The 13,750-nt window shown below is 41.8% G+C and overlaps 1 pseudogene; it reads right to left on the minus strand.

The window, feature by feature from the left end:
* Positions 1-12,718: 12,718 nt before the first annotated feature.
* On the minus strand, positions 12,719-12,840 carry LOC120399708 (annotated as a pseudogene).
* Positions 12,841-13,750: the final 910 nt, after the last annotated feature.

The following is a 13,750-nucleotide window of genomic DNA, read 5'->3' on the forward strand; positions in this document are numbered from 1 at the left end:
CCAAAGTGATAAAATCTGAAGAGACAGACTAATTTCTAGAGTTGGGAAATTTTGGACTTAAATTGGGGGGGAAGAGTAGTGAATGACCCTTCTGATTTTTCCAACCAGCTGTAAGAAACTACCTCCCTCTACCCCCACCAGGGCCAGCTTTAGGCCGATTCCCCCAAATCAGGACCCACGCCCTAAAGAAGAGCGCCTAACTTAGAAGCCTTTTTCATTTTTACTCACCTGGTGGCACACCGGGTCTTCAGCAGCACGTCCTTCACTCGCTCCGGGTCTTCGACAGCATTTTGTTTCAGAAGCAGGACCTTCAGTGCCGCCAAAGACCCGGAGTGCCACCAGGTGAGTCATCCCTGTCGGGGCCCCGTCAAAATGATTTCAATCAGGCCCCGCTCTTGCTAAAGCCGGCCCTGTCTCTCCCCCCCCCCCCAATTTTTAAACTAAAGCTCTTTGGTTTAACTGGGCTCCAAGATCACAACTACATGTGTACTATGACCTTACAAGCAGGCAATAGCATGTGCAGATAGAAGCAACAGGGTATATCAAACGTCACTACAGACTTCAACATGAACAGCAGGAAGAGTTCCGACAGCTACAGTGCCCTTTGCTCCCTCTACCTCACATCTGCAGCACGGAGCTATTTCACCCCATAGTCTGCTGCTATGGACAATGATCATGGAGGGGAACATCTCAGTGTCCACCCCACAAAGAAGGAAAGAGGTCTCAGAGCCTACTTCTCTCCATGTTACAGAGCGGGCGCCTGACCTTGGTCATTCTGAAAGCTGCTTCTGCTTGGAGGATGGGCAAAAAATAAAAACCAGGAAAACAGGGGTCAAAAGAAAGCCCCAAACCCACACAAGTTGGGTGCACTAAATGGGGTCCTAGAGCGTGTCCTCTCTCTCCCTTGAAAACAGCTAATAGTGTGAGAAAAGCATGTCTTGCCTCACAAAGGTAAGGAAAGACCAAAAATGTCTCCAAATCAGACAAAAAATGAACCCGTCTGAGGAAAATAGCAAAGAAGGGGGAATGTCTGCTGTGAGCCTTTTGCTTTAGGCAAAATACCACAATCTCAGGAATTACTTTTATCTTTGAACATTAACGTATTGATATTGCCCTCATAGCGTATACTGTACGGTTAAGTGGGAAGATGTAAACACACTGAGTGAGGAAGGCGTCTAGAGCAAGGAACAGAGGACAAGATTAGCAGAGAGAAGCAAAGAGAAAAGCTAGAGGGGTTTGAGAGCAGCGGAGGCCAACCTGAGCCTAAGAAGGAGCCAGAATTTACCAATGTACATTGCCAAAAGAGCCGCAGTAATACATCAGCAGCCCTACGTCAGCTCTCATGCTCCAGCCCACAGCGCCTCCCGCCCACCAGCAGCCCCAGCAGCCAGTGCCCCCTGCCTGCCGCAACCAGCTGTTTCACATGTGCAGGAGGCTCTGGGGGGAGGAGTGAGGGCATGGCAGGCTCGGGGGAAAGGATAGAGTGGGGGCAGGACCTGGGGCAGAGCAGGGGGTTGAGCAGTGAGCACTACCTGGCACATTGGAAAGTTGGCATCTGTAGCTCCAGCCCTGGAGTCAGCGCCTATGCAAGGAGCCGCATATTAACCTCTGAAGAGCCGCATGCGGCTCTGGAGCCACAGGGTGGCCGCCCCTGTGTTAGGGAATCAGGTTCAAGCATTAGAGCCTGCAGTACATCTCCCTACCAAGTGAAGCTTTCACAGATACCAAAACATTTAATTTGTAGTGCTTAACAAAAGCCAAGTAGAAGAAGCCAACAAGCAGATTTACAGAAGTCTACACAATATTTGACCTAATATAATCCACGAAGTAACCATTTTGTCAGCAAAGTGTTGATTTTCTGGAAGGGTGATGAGATGGACATATACTGAAGAGCTGTGACTGGTAGGTTTCCACTATGCTATCTTTTAAAGAACAGCAAACACTCATTATCTTAGAAGCCTCCTGGTGGAATAAGCATTAACTCCTAAGGGAGAAAGAAAACCCTCAGCATTAGCCCCAAACTGCCTTTATATAAGAACATCTCCATTTAGCTATGACACAATGGGATTCTCTCTGACGCTGCTTGGCTCCCTAAAGCAGTGGTTTGCAACCAGGGGTACGCAGAAGTCTTCCAGGGGGTACATAAACTCATTTAGATATTTGCTTAGTTTTACAACAGGCTACATAAAAAGCACTAGTGAAGTCAGTACAAACTGAAATCTCATACAATGATTTGTTTATCCTGTTACATTTCAGTGTATACTATATAGAAGTACAGTATTTATATTCCAGCTGATTTATTTTCTAATTAAATGGTAAAAATGAGAAAGTCAGCAATTTTCAGTAATAGTGTGCTGTGACACTTGTATTTTTAGGTCTGATTTTGTAAGCAAGTCATTTTTAAAACTTGGGGGTTAGTTAGCAAGATAAATCAGACTCCTGAAAGGGGTACAGTAGTCTGGAAAGGTTGAGAGCCACTGTTTTAACAACTCAAATAAGTCTCTCTCTTTCTATTTATGAAACATTTCATTGGTGGCTAGCTGCTGCATTTGAGCAATAAAAATGGAGGCCATTTGTTTACTTACTGGTTTACCAGAGCCAGGCTCATGCATTCCCCCGGAAAATTACGTGTACTTTTTTCCTTCCACTTGCTAAAAGAAATAGCATTCAATATATATGAAAAATTGGTAATGGTTTCTGTGGTTGCTATATCACCAAGTGAGAGACTAATAAAAGATGTATTTTACACAGTGTTCATATATTGTGACCTATTAAAAGAAGTATTAAATATCATGTGTTATAACGCTTTAATCTTATACACTGCATTCAGAAGCAGCCAATTATCCCTCTTCTCTCTGCCTCTCAGTAGTTGCTTTACTCTTACTTTCCCTGATGTCCATGAGCACAGGTTAAATCCTCTCATCTTAGCCCCCAAATCTCAGGGGACTTGACCAACTTTTTCCCTCCTCAACAGAGTATGAAGGGTCCAGTTATGAATACCACATAAATCAAGTACTGGAGCAGCGGCCAGCATCTCACTCACCACAGTGGACAGTCTTCAAGGGTGGCCATACGCAGATACATCCTTGCCAATGACAGCATTCATAATTGTTCTTGCTACACAAATGCACAACAGCATGCTTACATGAAAGTTGCAGATGTCAGGCAGAGGGGGAACATGTCTGGAGAGTACACATTTGTTTGTAGAATCACAGAAATTAGAGATGAGAGGGCATTAAGTCATTTCGTTCATTCTCTGCCAACATAAAATTGTTCTGTATAATACGTTTTCTTGTGTTTTATCCAGTAAGTTTTAAATACCCCAAACAAAGAGGCTTCCTCTATTTCCCTTTGGGAAGCCATGACACATCCTGATCAATCTGAATTCTGAACATTTTTCCAACATTCATTCAGAATTTTCCCTTTCCATTTCATCCTTTCAGTTTTAGCGATACCTGCCTGCACCATTCTAAATAATTCTCCTGCCTTGGCATTTTGACCTCTCAAATATGGTACTTAGAAACAGTTATAAATATTTGCAAACCTACTCTTGTGATTTGATACCTCCATATGTGCAACCCCAAAACCACAACAGCCTTTTTTGCTGAAAACATCACTAAAAACCTCATATCAAATTTGCTGTCCACTATCACCCCTGTTGTCTTTCAGTCTACGTATGGTCCTGGGCAGGGGTAGTCAATTATTTTTGTCTAGGTCCAAATTTCTTGGTCAAGGTCCAGACTCCAGAGAAAATAATAACCAAAAATAACGATAAGTAGTCAATAAAAAGATTTCGGGGTCTGTTCAAAAGCATCTGGCAGTCCGGATTGGGCCCACAGTCCATCTATTGACTACCCCGGTCCAGGATTTTCTCCCTCAGACAGAATACAAAGAGCACAGCTAAGTTTTGTATCATGTTTATCACCTATATAGAATCCAAATGCTTGAGTAGTTTAAAAACTTTGTTTCTTGAAACATGTATTTTACACATCTTAAGTTTCTCTCCCTTCCTTCCACCATACAGATATTTGTTTACTGTACAAAACTTGTGTCAAATAGTCCTTTTATCTAGGTTTTCTATAAGCCACAATCGCGACTGTGTCTGAACACATTCCAAAATTATGAAGTGCACACAAAGATATATTCATCTCTTTCCTCTCCCCCTCACTATCAGCAGCGACTGCTGGAGTGCATTTTACACCCCCCCCCCACCTTTTTTTTTTTTTTTTTTTAAAGAAAAAAACTTTAAAATGTGGGCTTTTGGGAGAGGGAAAGGAAGTGGGCAGAAGGGATTAAAGGTCAAAGAAATAGGTTTTGCATATTGCTCTGAAGGCCTGATAGAAATAGAAAATTAAAACAATGTGTCAAAGCCAGAGTGATAGTGCATATAAACAGTATACAGGAGTAAGATTACCTTGACTCTTGTAGAACAGCAGAACCATTACAAGTTTCGTCTTAAACGCTGTTGTCCAGGAGGATTTCATAGCTGCTGTTATTAGGCATGCTCTTTTAATGGTGGCTTTCCCATGTAGACCAATTAACACAAAACTGCAAATTGCACAATGCCACACACAAAAATACCTATGGTGTCAGGGAGACTAAAGAAATCTTATCAATCAATTTTCTTTAAACGCAGTTTCCACTGGGGAGAGGATGGAGACACTTGTTCAATTTGAATGTATTGAACAAAAAAAAAAAAAAAAAAAAAACCCGTCAAGTGGGAGTAGGATTTGTAGGTCAGAACTTGTCCCCCGTTCTCAGAGACACAATGAAAGTCATTTATATTTACAGGAAGTTTCACCACATTATAGGAATTTTAAAAGCCTTTATAACACAACCAGGATTTCACATCTTTAGAAAACATTTCTCTCAGTTTACAATGTCTAAACAGATGTTTTGTTGACATAAGAAATAGGAGGGATTCCTCAAAAAGTCAGACTGACATGTTGACAGACTTGCAGTGTTATGTTGTTCGATTTCAAACAATTTACTGCAGACACAAGCCAACAAGCTAGTTACTTCAAAATAAACATTTCCCATCTTGAAAATATTTTCCGGTCTTCAAGCGTACCCAGAATACACACTTCAGGGGTAGGCAACCTATGGCACGCGCACCAAAGGCAGCACGCGAGCTGATTTTCAGTGGCACTCACACTGCCCAGGTCCTGGCCACCAGTCCGGGGGGCTCTGCATTTTAATTTCATTTTAAATTAAGATCTTAAACATTTTAAAAACCTTATTTACTTTACATACAACGAAAGTATTATAGACTTATAGAAAGAGACCTTCTAAAAACATTAAAATGTACTACTGGCAAGCGAAACCTTAAATTAGAGTAAATAAATGAAGACTTGGCACACCACTTCTTAAAGGTTGCCGACCCCTGCACTATAACCAGGGCCGGCTCCAGACCCCAGCGCGCCAAGCGCGTGCTTGGGGCGGCATTTTGCTGTCAGGGCGGCAGGCAGCTCCGGCGGACCTTCCACAGTTATGCCTGCGGGAGGTCCACCGGAGCCGCGGACCAGCGGACCTCCCACAGGCATGACTGCGGAGGGTTCGCTGGTCCCGCGGCTCGGGTGGACCTCCCGCAGGCATGACTGCAGAAGGTCTGCCAGAGCTGCCTGCCGCCCTCCCAGTGCACCCTCCGCAGGCGCGTCTGCAACAGGTCCCCCGGAGCCGCAGGACCGGCAGTGCGCCCCCTGCAGCATGCCGCCCTGCTTGGGGCGGCCAAATTCGTAGCGCCGCCCCTGACTATAACAATACAAAACAACATCCATGGATAACATTTTAGGATGGGATTTTCAAGAGTGCATGCAATCACCCTTTCTCCCACTGAGGGTAAGAAGAGGAGAGGAGACGCCAACGGCAGGAGACAGCAATGACAACCCAGTGGGCTTGAGTCCAGGTTAGGCTTAAAACTTAGACCTTCACAAGGCAAACAATGGGGAAAATGGTCCTTTCCCCAAATAGTGTACAATTGAAATAGATCTGAGATAACAGGCGGATACAGCAGACAGGTAGGAGAAGTGCAGGAGCACCATGTACCAGTAAGACAATTACGATTAATGTAATAAGCAGTGTTCACTGCACTCCAACTGTTTTATGGGCATCACAACAAAGGTGAGTTTTAGAGGCAGAGGCAATCTAAAAGGAGGATAACATGGTAGCTTTGCAGATTTTCACAGAGAGCTCCTCTCAGGCATAAGGAGTAGTATGGGAGAAAATCTTTCTTGAAAAACTGGATCAACAGTTGATAAATACTAGCATCAGTAGTGGAGCTGGGGAGGCAGGGTCACAGCTTGATAGCATGCAAGTGATAGTCAGAATGAGGATATGAGTGAAGGGCCTTATAAGCGAAGACACAGTTCATGTTTGATAAAGTGGATAGCTGTGAATGGAGGAATATGACAGGATAGCATAGCTGGAGAAATGAGTTCAGGACAATTATCTTTGTAGCTGTGTTTTGAATTGCTTTAAATGGAGTAAGATGGCATTTGTCAAGGCCAGAAAGGAGACAGCAGTAGTCACAGTTTAAAATCATGAAGGCCCTGAACAGAGTTTTATAAGTGTGGACAAAGAAGAAAGGTCAGAGCTTAGAAACATCATACAGGAAGTAGTGGTAAGATTTAGCAATGATTGGACACGCAGGCCTGTTTACTATACAGTACAGCTCGTTGTTGAAAGGAGCTAGAAGTATTATTGCCCATTTACAAATATATCTCCAGGCTTTAGGGAAGGTGGTGGATCTCATTTTATAGCCTTCCCCCAAACAACTTGTAGGCTCATTTTAATAGGTCTCTTAGTGTGGGTCCCTACAGCAGAAGCTGAATTCTATTGATCATAGACACACAGTTGGAAGAATAGCTTAGAAACAGCAGCGGTGGCGGTTGCTCTTACACACCCCAGTCTCAAAACATGGCAGTTTTCCAAATAACTTAGAACCTATTCAAAAACAGTGGGACTTCCCTTCCCTGTACTGACTTACAGAATTTCATACCTCCAGTTGCAGCACTGAAAGCAAAATTGGTTGAAATTTCTCAACCAAAAATTCTTTGGTTATTAAAAAAAAATGGCCTGTTTTGAAAATGGAACTTTTATGGATTTTTTTGATGACTTATTTTTTGGGGGGGAGCCAAGAAGTGCTGTGCTTTTGCTTCTCCTGAGCCAAACCGTTTTAAAAAGCATCATCAAAAATAATATCAAAATAACTTTTACATACGTTTCTGAACAGTTTTTAATATTGCAATACATTTTATAAAAACAGAAACTGAAGAGTTTCAAACACTTCAGGTGGAAAAAAAAATTTTTTTTTGTTCAAAAGTAGGTTTTTGTTTTCCAACCAACTCTAATTGAAAGTTACACAGAAATAAAGTAGGGAGAGAGAATTCACCACCGTTTTGACCACAATTTTTTTCTTATTATCCACTACACAAAAGTAGAATACAAAAAGTGTATTATTGCAAGGTTTTAATGAATATGTCACCTGGTTTTTACTCTGCACCTATTTCAAATTTAGCAAAGGGATATTTGAATTTCTCGTTACCAAAACAATTAATTATGACTTTAAAAAACAGTAGCCACGAGGAAACTCAGACAGGCTGTATCATAAAGAAAAAGGTATGCATTTTTCATGTCACACCTTTTATGTAAGGATCATGCTCCTTCCTTTCCATTACTCTCTTCTCACCATCTTTCACTCCTGTTCATATTGAATTGGCCTTGTTAGCATGGACCCCCACCCCCCAGTTGGTAAGGCAACTCCCATCTTTTCATGTGCTATATTTTTTTTTTAAAATACACACACACACACACACACACACACACACAGAGAGCTTACTGTATTTTTCACTCCATCCATGGGATGAAGTGGGTTTTAGCCCACGAAAGCTTATGCCGAAATAAATTTGTTAGTCTCTAAGGTGCCACAAGAACTCCTCATTTTTCCAGTCCATAAAGTTTGCCAAACAGCTGTAAAGCGAAACCAGCATGATACTGTCTGGTTTCACGCTGTTGTTCCGACTGGAGTTCCATATGCAGAAGCAGAACTGAACAAGCAAGGATTAGCATTAGCGTTGCTGCTTCTTGGACAATTCTTGGGATAGTAATACAGGAGATTGTTTCCTTGCAGGACTGTCCTTCCAAAGATTTTCAAAACTGAAGGGAAAGAAAAGGGACATGCAAGGAATGCAAGGAGAACCAAGATTTAAATTCAACTAACTGCTGTCAAAATTGGTGTTTGGCTGCTGCTTATCGCAAGGAAGCTGTGCAAGTTAAGGGAGAAAAATTGAGTAAATTTCTAAAAGACATACGACCACTTTATTAATATATACAAAGACCTAAAACAGATTTGCTACCCTGGGGGGGGGAGGGGAGAGCATCCCTATAGTTACACAGCAGTATACAGACAACCTACTTCTAAAGTAATAAAAACAAAAACAAAAAAAATCTTGTTCCTAGCATTAAGGAGAGAGTCATTGCTTTCGGAATATGGCCAAAAAATAGCTGGTTAGGAAATGTTCAGAGCCCCTGATCCAACCCCTCAAGCTGAATTGGAAGGCTTTGCAGACTGTTACAGATGAAGGGCAGAAACCAGAATCAGAGGTAGAACCACCATCAATGTAATTCCTCCAAATACATTCAAAACAGTCCAGATTGAAGGGATTCCTATCTATTGCCATTGACTAATGTAAAGGCACACTCTGCCCAAATAGGGCAGGTAGGCATCTTATCATTTTTGAAAAAGGTCACAGCTGACAATCCAAGAGGCCACATTGCACCCATTATCCCATTCTTCCCATGATGTAGACATGGACACAGTGGAGTAAACACAAACACAGACAGAAAAAAAGGAAGGTGTTCAGCAACTTGCCTAATGACATTAAAGAATCAAATTCACAGGTAGGACTAGACCAAACAAATGGTTGGGGAAGAAGTCACCTTTCACTGATTACCTAGACCAGGCCTGCACAACATGTGGCCCGCATGGACTCACTGTGCGGCCAGCAGGGGGTGAGTAGGCAAGCAGCAGGGTGGGGCAAGCCAACAGCTGGCTGGCGGGTGGATGGGGTGAAGAGGCCAGTGGCAGGCTGGGAAGTGAGGGTGAGCCGGGGCAGGGGCAGCAAGCGGGCGGTGAGGAGGCGAGTGGGGGCGGGCGGGGGAGAACAACAAGCCGAGCGGGCGGGCAGTGGCGAAGGGGTGAGGAGGCGAGCTGCGAGTCGGTGGCTGACTTGTTCTACTGATCTGGTCTCTCATAAAAATTAGTCCTTTTTGCTGCTTTTCTCTGGGCTGGGGGTTGTCCCAATGCTGCAAAGAGGGTGTTCCCAAAGGAAGGTGCTTGCTTCTAACCCCCGAGGCCATCAGTATGTCTGCTCTTCTCTAGTCAGCCCACTTGACAAGTTTAATGGTCCTTGGTCTGGCTCCCATCCCCTCTCCAAGGGTTGCAGCTATCTGGAGGTGCTGCCTTCCATGCCTTCCTCAGCCAAACCTCATTCATTTGACAGGGCAATTGATTACAAAGTGGGGGGAAGATCTTATTCTACTTCTAGCAAAAAGACATTTTTCTTTTACCTTAATTATACTACTTTAGGGGCCCGCTATAACATATTACCAAGGTTCAATACCGCTGTTTCAGCAGGGCAGTGCTGGGGAAGGAGTGTTTGTTTCCGCAGGGCGGGCAACGCTGGGGAGAGTGTTTTGGGGGGGCTGGGTGGCACTGGGGAGGAGGTGTTTCAGGGGGGCCAGTGGGTTTCGGCCCTCAGCTGTTTTCTTTGGCGTTATATGGCCCTAGCTGCTTTATAAGTTGTGAGGTCTGACCTAGACCATGAATAAACCAGCTTCGCCGGGTTCTGAAAGAAACCAGAACCACTTCTAGGCAAAAAACACAGGACCAATTCACGCCCCGGGAGATCTTTCAGGCAGTCTTGATATTGCTGACTGGCTGAGTTGGCCTTTCAAAACACCCTCTCTTTTACTATCTGTAACACAATACAATCTGTAGTGTAGATGGGATCTTAGTCATGTCCTGTAACCAACCTCAGATTTAGAAAATACAGGGTCATGTCTACAATACAGATTGGAACTATGTTGTGTGAGTAGGTTATAACATGGTCGTCTCCCAAATCCTCTACCTTGGCTGTATATAAAACGTAGATTGGTTCTCACCTGAGTCTAAGGGCCTATGTCATGAGCGTGACTAAATGGAGTAGGAGTAGGCCAAAATGTACAAGAGGAGTCAGAGTTGAGTGAGCAGTGAGAAAAGTTACAGAAAGTATGTCTGAAAATTTGATTGATGTTATTGTTTGCGCCAGTAGGTAGACACTATACTTTAGTGCAAAGCGGTTTCTAACCCAAATACTGGACTGTGAGCCAGCATGATTAGGGAAAAAAAATTAGAGCTCATGTATCCAGACACTACTTCTGCCACCTGTATTCTGGGAGTACAATTTTCATGCAGCGGGTAGCCAACTACAAAACCAGTTTCTCCTCCCTTGGTTTTCACACCTCAACTGCTAGAAGAGGGCCTCATCCTCCCTAATTGAACTAACCTCGTTATCTCTAGCCTGCTTCTTGCTTGCATATATATACTTGCCCCTGGAAATTTCTACTACATGCATCCAACGAAGTGGGTATTCACCCACGAAAGCTCATGCTCCAATACGTCTGTTAGTCTATAAAGGTGCCACAGGACTCTTTGCTGCTTATGCAGCGGGTAGGCATTTAATCGTAAAAATATTCCTGAAAGCAAGAGGAGTCATGGGGAGAAATCCATGTATATCCTTAACTGAAAGTTTACTTGAATCACTGCACAATTATTTGTAATACATGTGTTCAGAATTGCCAACTCTCACAATTTTAATCCCAAATAGTGTTTCTTACAGATTCAGCTCCTGAAATCATGCAATCACATGCAAATCTTAGCTTTCATTTAAAAAAATAAAAAATTCTTCTCATCCCAATTGCAGAGAAAAAATAAAAAAAATAAAATGTAAAACGAGAATCCTAAAGGACTCAAATATATTTTTACAATGGTGGGATTCTTTTTATTTGCTTTCTAATATTTTTTAAGGTCCATGGCAAAACTCCTGTTTATTTCAGAAGAGGCAGGTTTCCCCCATGATATTAAACCGATTTTGGGGTCCTGACATGATTTCTGAATGCTTGATGTTTGCAAAACTGTGCACTGTTTCTTCAATACTTTAGCAGGAAGCAGATTAGTACGAGTTGGGGAACAGTCTAGGTAAAAGCTCTGCAAGGAAGCAGAAAAGGGCAGAGTAGGTTCACAATAATATTTTTTTCTTATTTCTAGTATGTTTGCTGCTCAAAACTACTGACTTTTTTTTCAAAATGATAGAAGTATGAAGTTAAGAGAACAATAATCACATTTTAGAGATGACACTTTTGTTCTATAACCAGATGCATGACTTACCCATGGGAGGGTGAAGCAAGGAACAGGTGTTGCGAATGCATCTGTCATATTGCATCTTAATTGCTCCCACTGATGCTCAGTAGCATTACATATAGCTATGCCATGACATCACATTTTCACATCCAAAAGTAGCATATTCTTTGGTCCCTTAGGAGGTGCACGGCGGAGTGAAGAGGGAAAAGATGGGTTCAGCAGAAGGAAAACTATTTATGTTTTTTGTCTTGGTGAATATCATCAACCTATCAATAGAGCTCTGTTAAAATATGATTACAATCCCTGGAAACCCTGCACTCGCTTTAGTACTTTGCAGTCCTCTTGCTGTTGGCAGAAAAACACAGAAGGATGCATAAGATTAAAACCAGAGATGAAAGTTGAAAATTGCTTTTTGAGCCACTTGTATTTTTTCATTGTTTAGTTGATACAGAGCTGCAGTTTAAAGAATAAAAAGTTGGCATTTTCTTCACAAGTTTAATTTCCCTTTATGGTATCCTTCCTTTCATTCAGCTGTTTTCCAGGAGCTACTCTCATGTCAGCAAGCCAAAACATATAAACTAACTTTGGCCAAAACTACATTTTTAAAAGTTCATAATGCCAAAATCCAGCCTTGCTTTTACATTTTTGCTTTACCACTAGGTTGAATAGCTTGCTAGAAATAGAAAAGGAATATTTTCCAACAAATAAAATTATTCATCTGCAAGTTCCTCTGCACCAACTCTCTAGTTGACCAACTGTTCTACCTTTACAAGGAATTAAGCAGAAAAGTCTGGCTTACTAGACTGGGCACAAGAAAGAGTTAAAAGTACAGCCATCTGCAGTTAGTGCTAACTTTCCTCTCAAAGTGAGCTATATTTAGCACGTTTTTCTGGTTTAGTACACCTCCAGATGCCACTTTATAAAAAGCACTAAAAGCCAACCCTTAAATTTCTTCACCTTCTATCTTTCTTTTTCTGCAATGGCCTGATGCCGCAAGGGTGACCAGAGACTCCCATTTCAAACTTTCCTGTCAACAAATCAACTGGGCCAGCCAGAAAGCCAAAAATCCTAATATGAGGGTAGCTTCTTGGAATGTTAATGTTGAAACAATGCTAACTGCAAGGTCAATCCAGAAAAGTAAAATTGTAGCAGTCTCCTAAATCAGGTTACAGCAAGCATGGGGAAAATCCCATTAAATGTTCCCTTTTGCCTGTTAATTAGTAAGTCTGGATTAAATTGCAAACGCTTCCACACAGTACATTTCCCCGTGGTTTCTTTCACTAGGTCATGGTAAACATACCCAGATGATAGTTTACACTCAACTTTTAAGTTTTAAGATGTTTTGAAAACTGCCCCAAAACATTTTCATGATACATTCTGTTCAAGGAAATCTTTAGTAAAAGGCGAAAGATTTATATGATCTGATATAGGACACTATGTTGAGATGGCTTTAAAATTCTTCTGCAGTATTTTTAAATAAGATCTGACAGAATTGTGCCCTAAATGAGAACTGAAAAGGACCTGCCTAATCTATTTTCACTGTCCATATGCAGGGAAATGAACTAGTAAAAAAGGGTGATAAATATTTTTATTTTTCAGTTTTAATATTCTAAGCTATTAAAGAGGCAATAAAAAAAATTCTAAATAGAGAAAGATTACTTTTTAAAGCAATAATTAACATTTGCATCCCATATTTGTCAACTATGGCCTGTTATCTTCCCCAAAGATGCATACAACATACATTATGTTTACATTTAACTTGAAAGGGGTAGTAAATGTCCCTTAAACCTAGAACTCAGTGGGGAATATACTATGATTAGCTAGGCTAGCCTTTCCAATCCACTTCTACTACAGCTGCTTCTCATCTCTATCCAGCTGCACTTTCTTCAGGGCTGCAACACAATGCTGAAATCTGGAAGAGCTCAGGATTTTTAAAAAACAAAAATAGAGATTTTTTTTTTTAAATAAAAAGGATAAAAACATCAAACCTGGCAGATTCTTTATTATTATTCTTCCCAAAAGCAGATTCAGGTTGAAGTACCCTTAGTTTGCACCACAGATGTTCATACTTTCATACATTAAGTCCAGAAAAGACTTATGATCATCTAGTCTGACCTCCTGGCATAACATAGTACGCCATAGAATTTCACCAAGTAAATTCCTGCCCCATGCTGACTGAACTCATGTCTAAACTACAGCATAACTTTGAGAAAATCATCCAATCTCAATTTAAAGACTTCACCTGATGGAAAATTCACCACAGCCATTACTAAGTTGCTAAAGTACAGCAAGAAGTTTTAAAAAACCACACACATAAGTTTGGTAGAAAAGACTGAAAAAAACCTGAGATAG

The sequence above is a fragment of the Mauremys reevesii genome, linkage group 2 (genome assembly GCF_016161935.1).
Source record: "Mauremys reevesii isolate NIE-2019 linkage group 2, ASM1616193v1, whole genome shotgun sequence".
Taxonomy (NCBI): domain Eukaryota; kingdom Metazoa; phylum Chordata; order Testudines; family Geoemydidae; genus Mauremys; species Mauremys reevesii.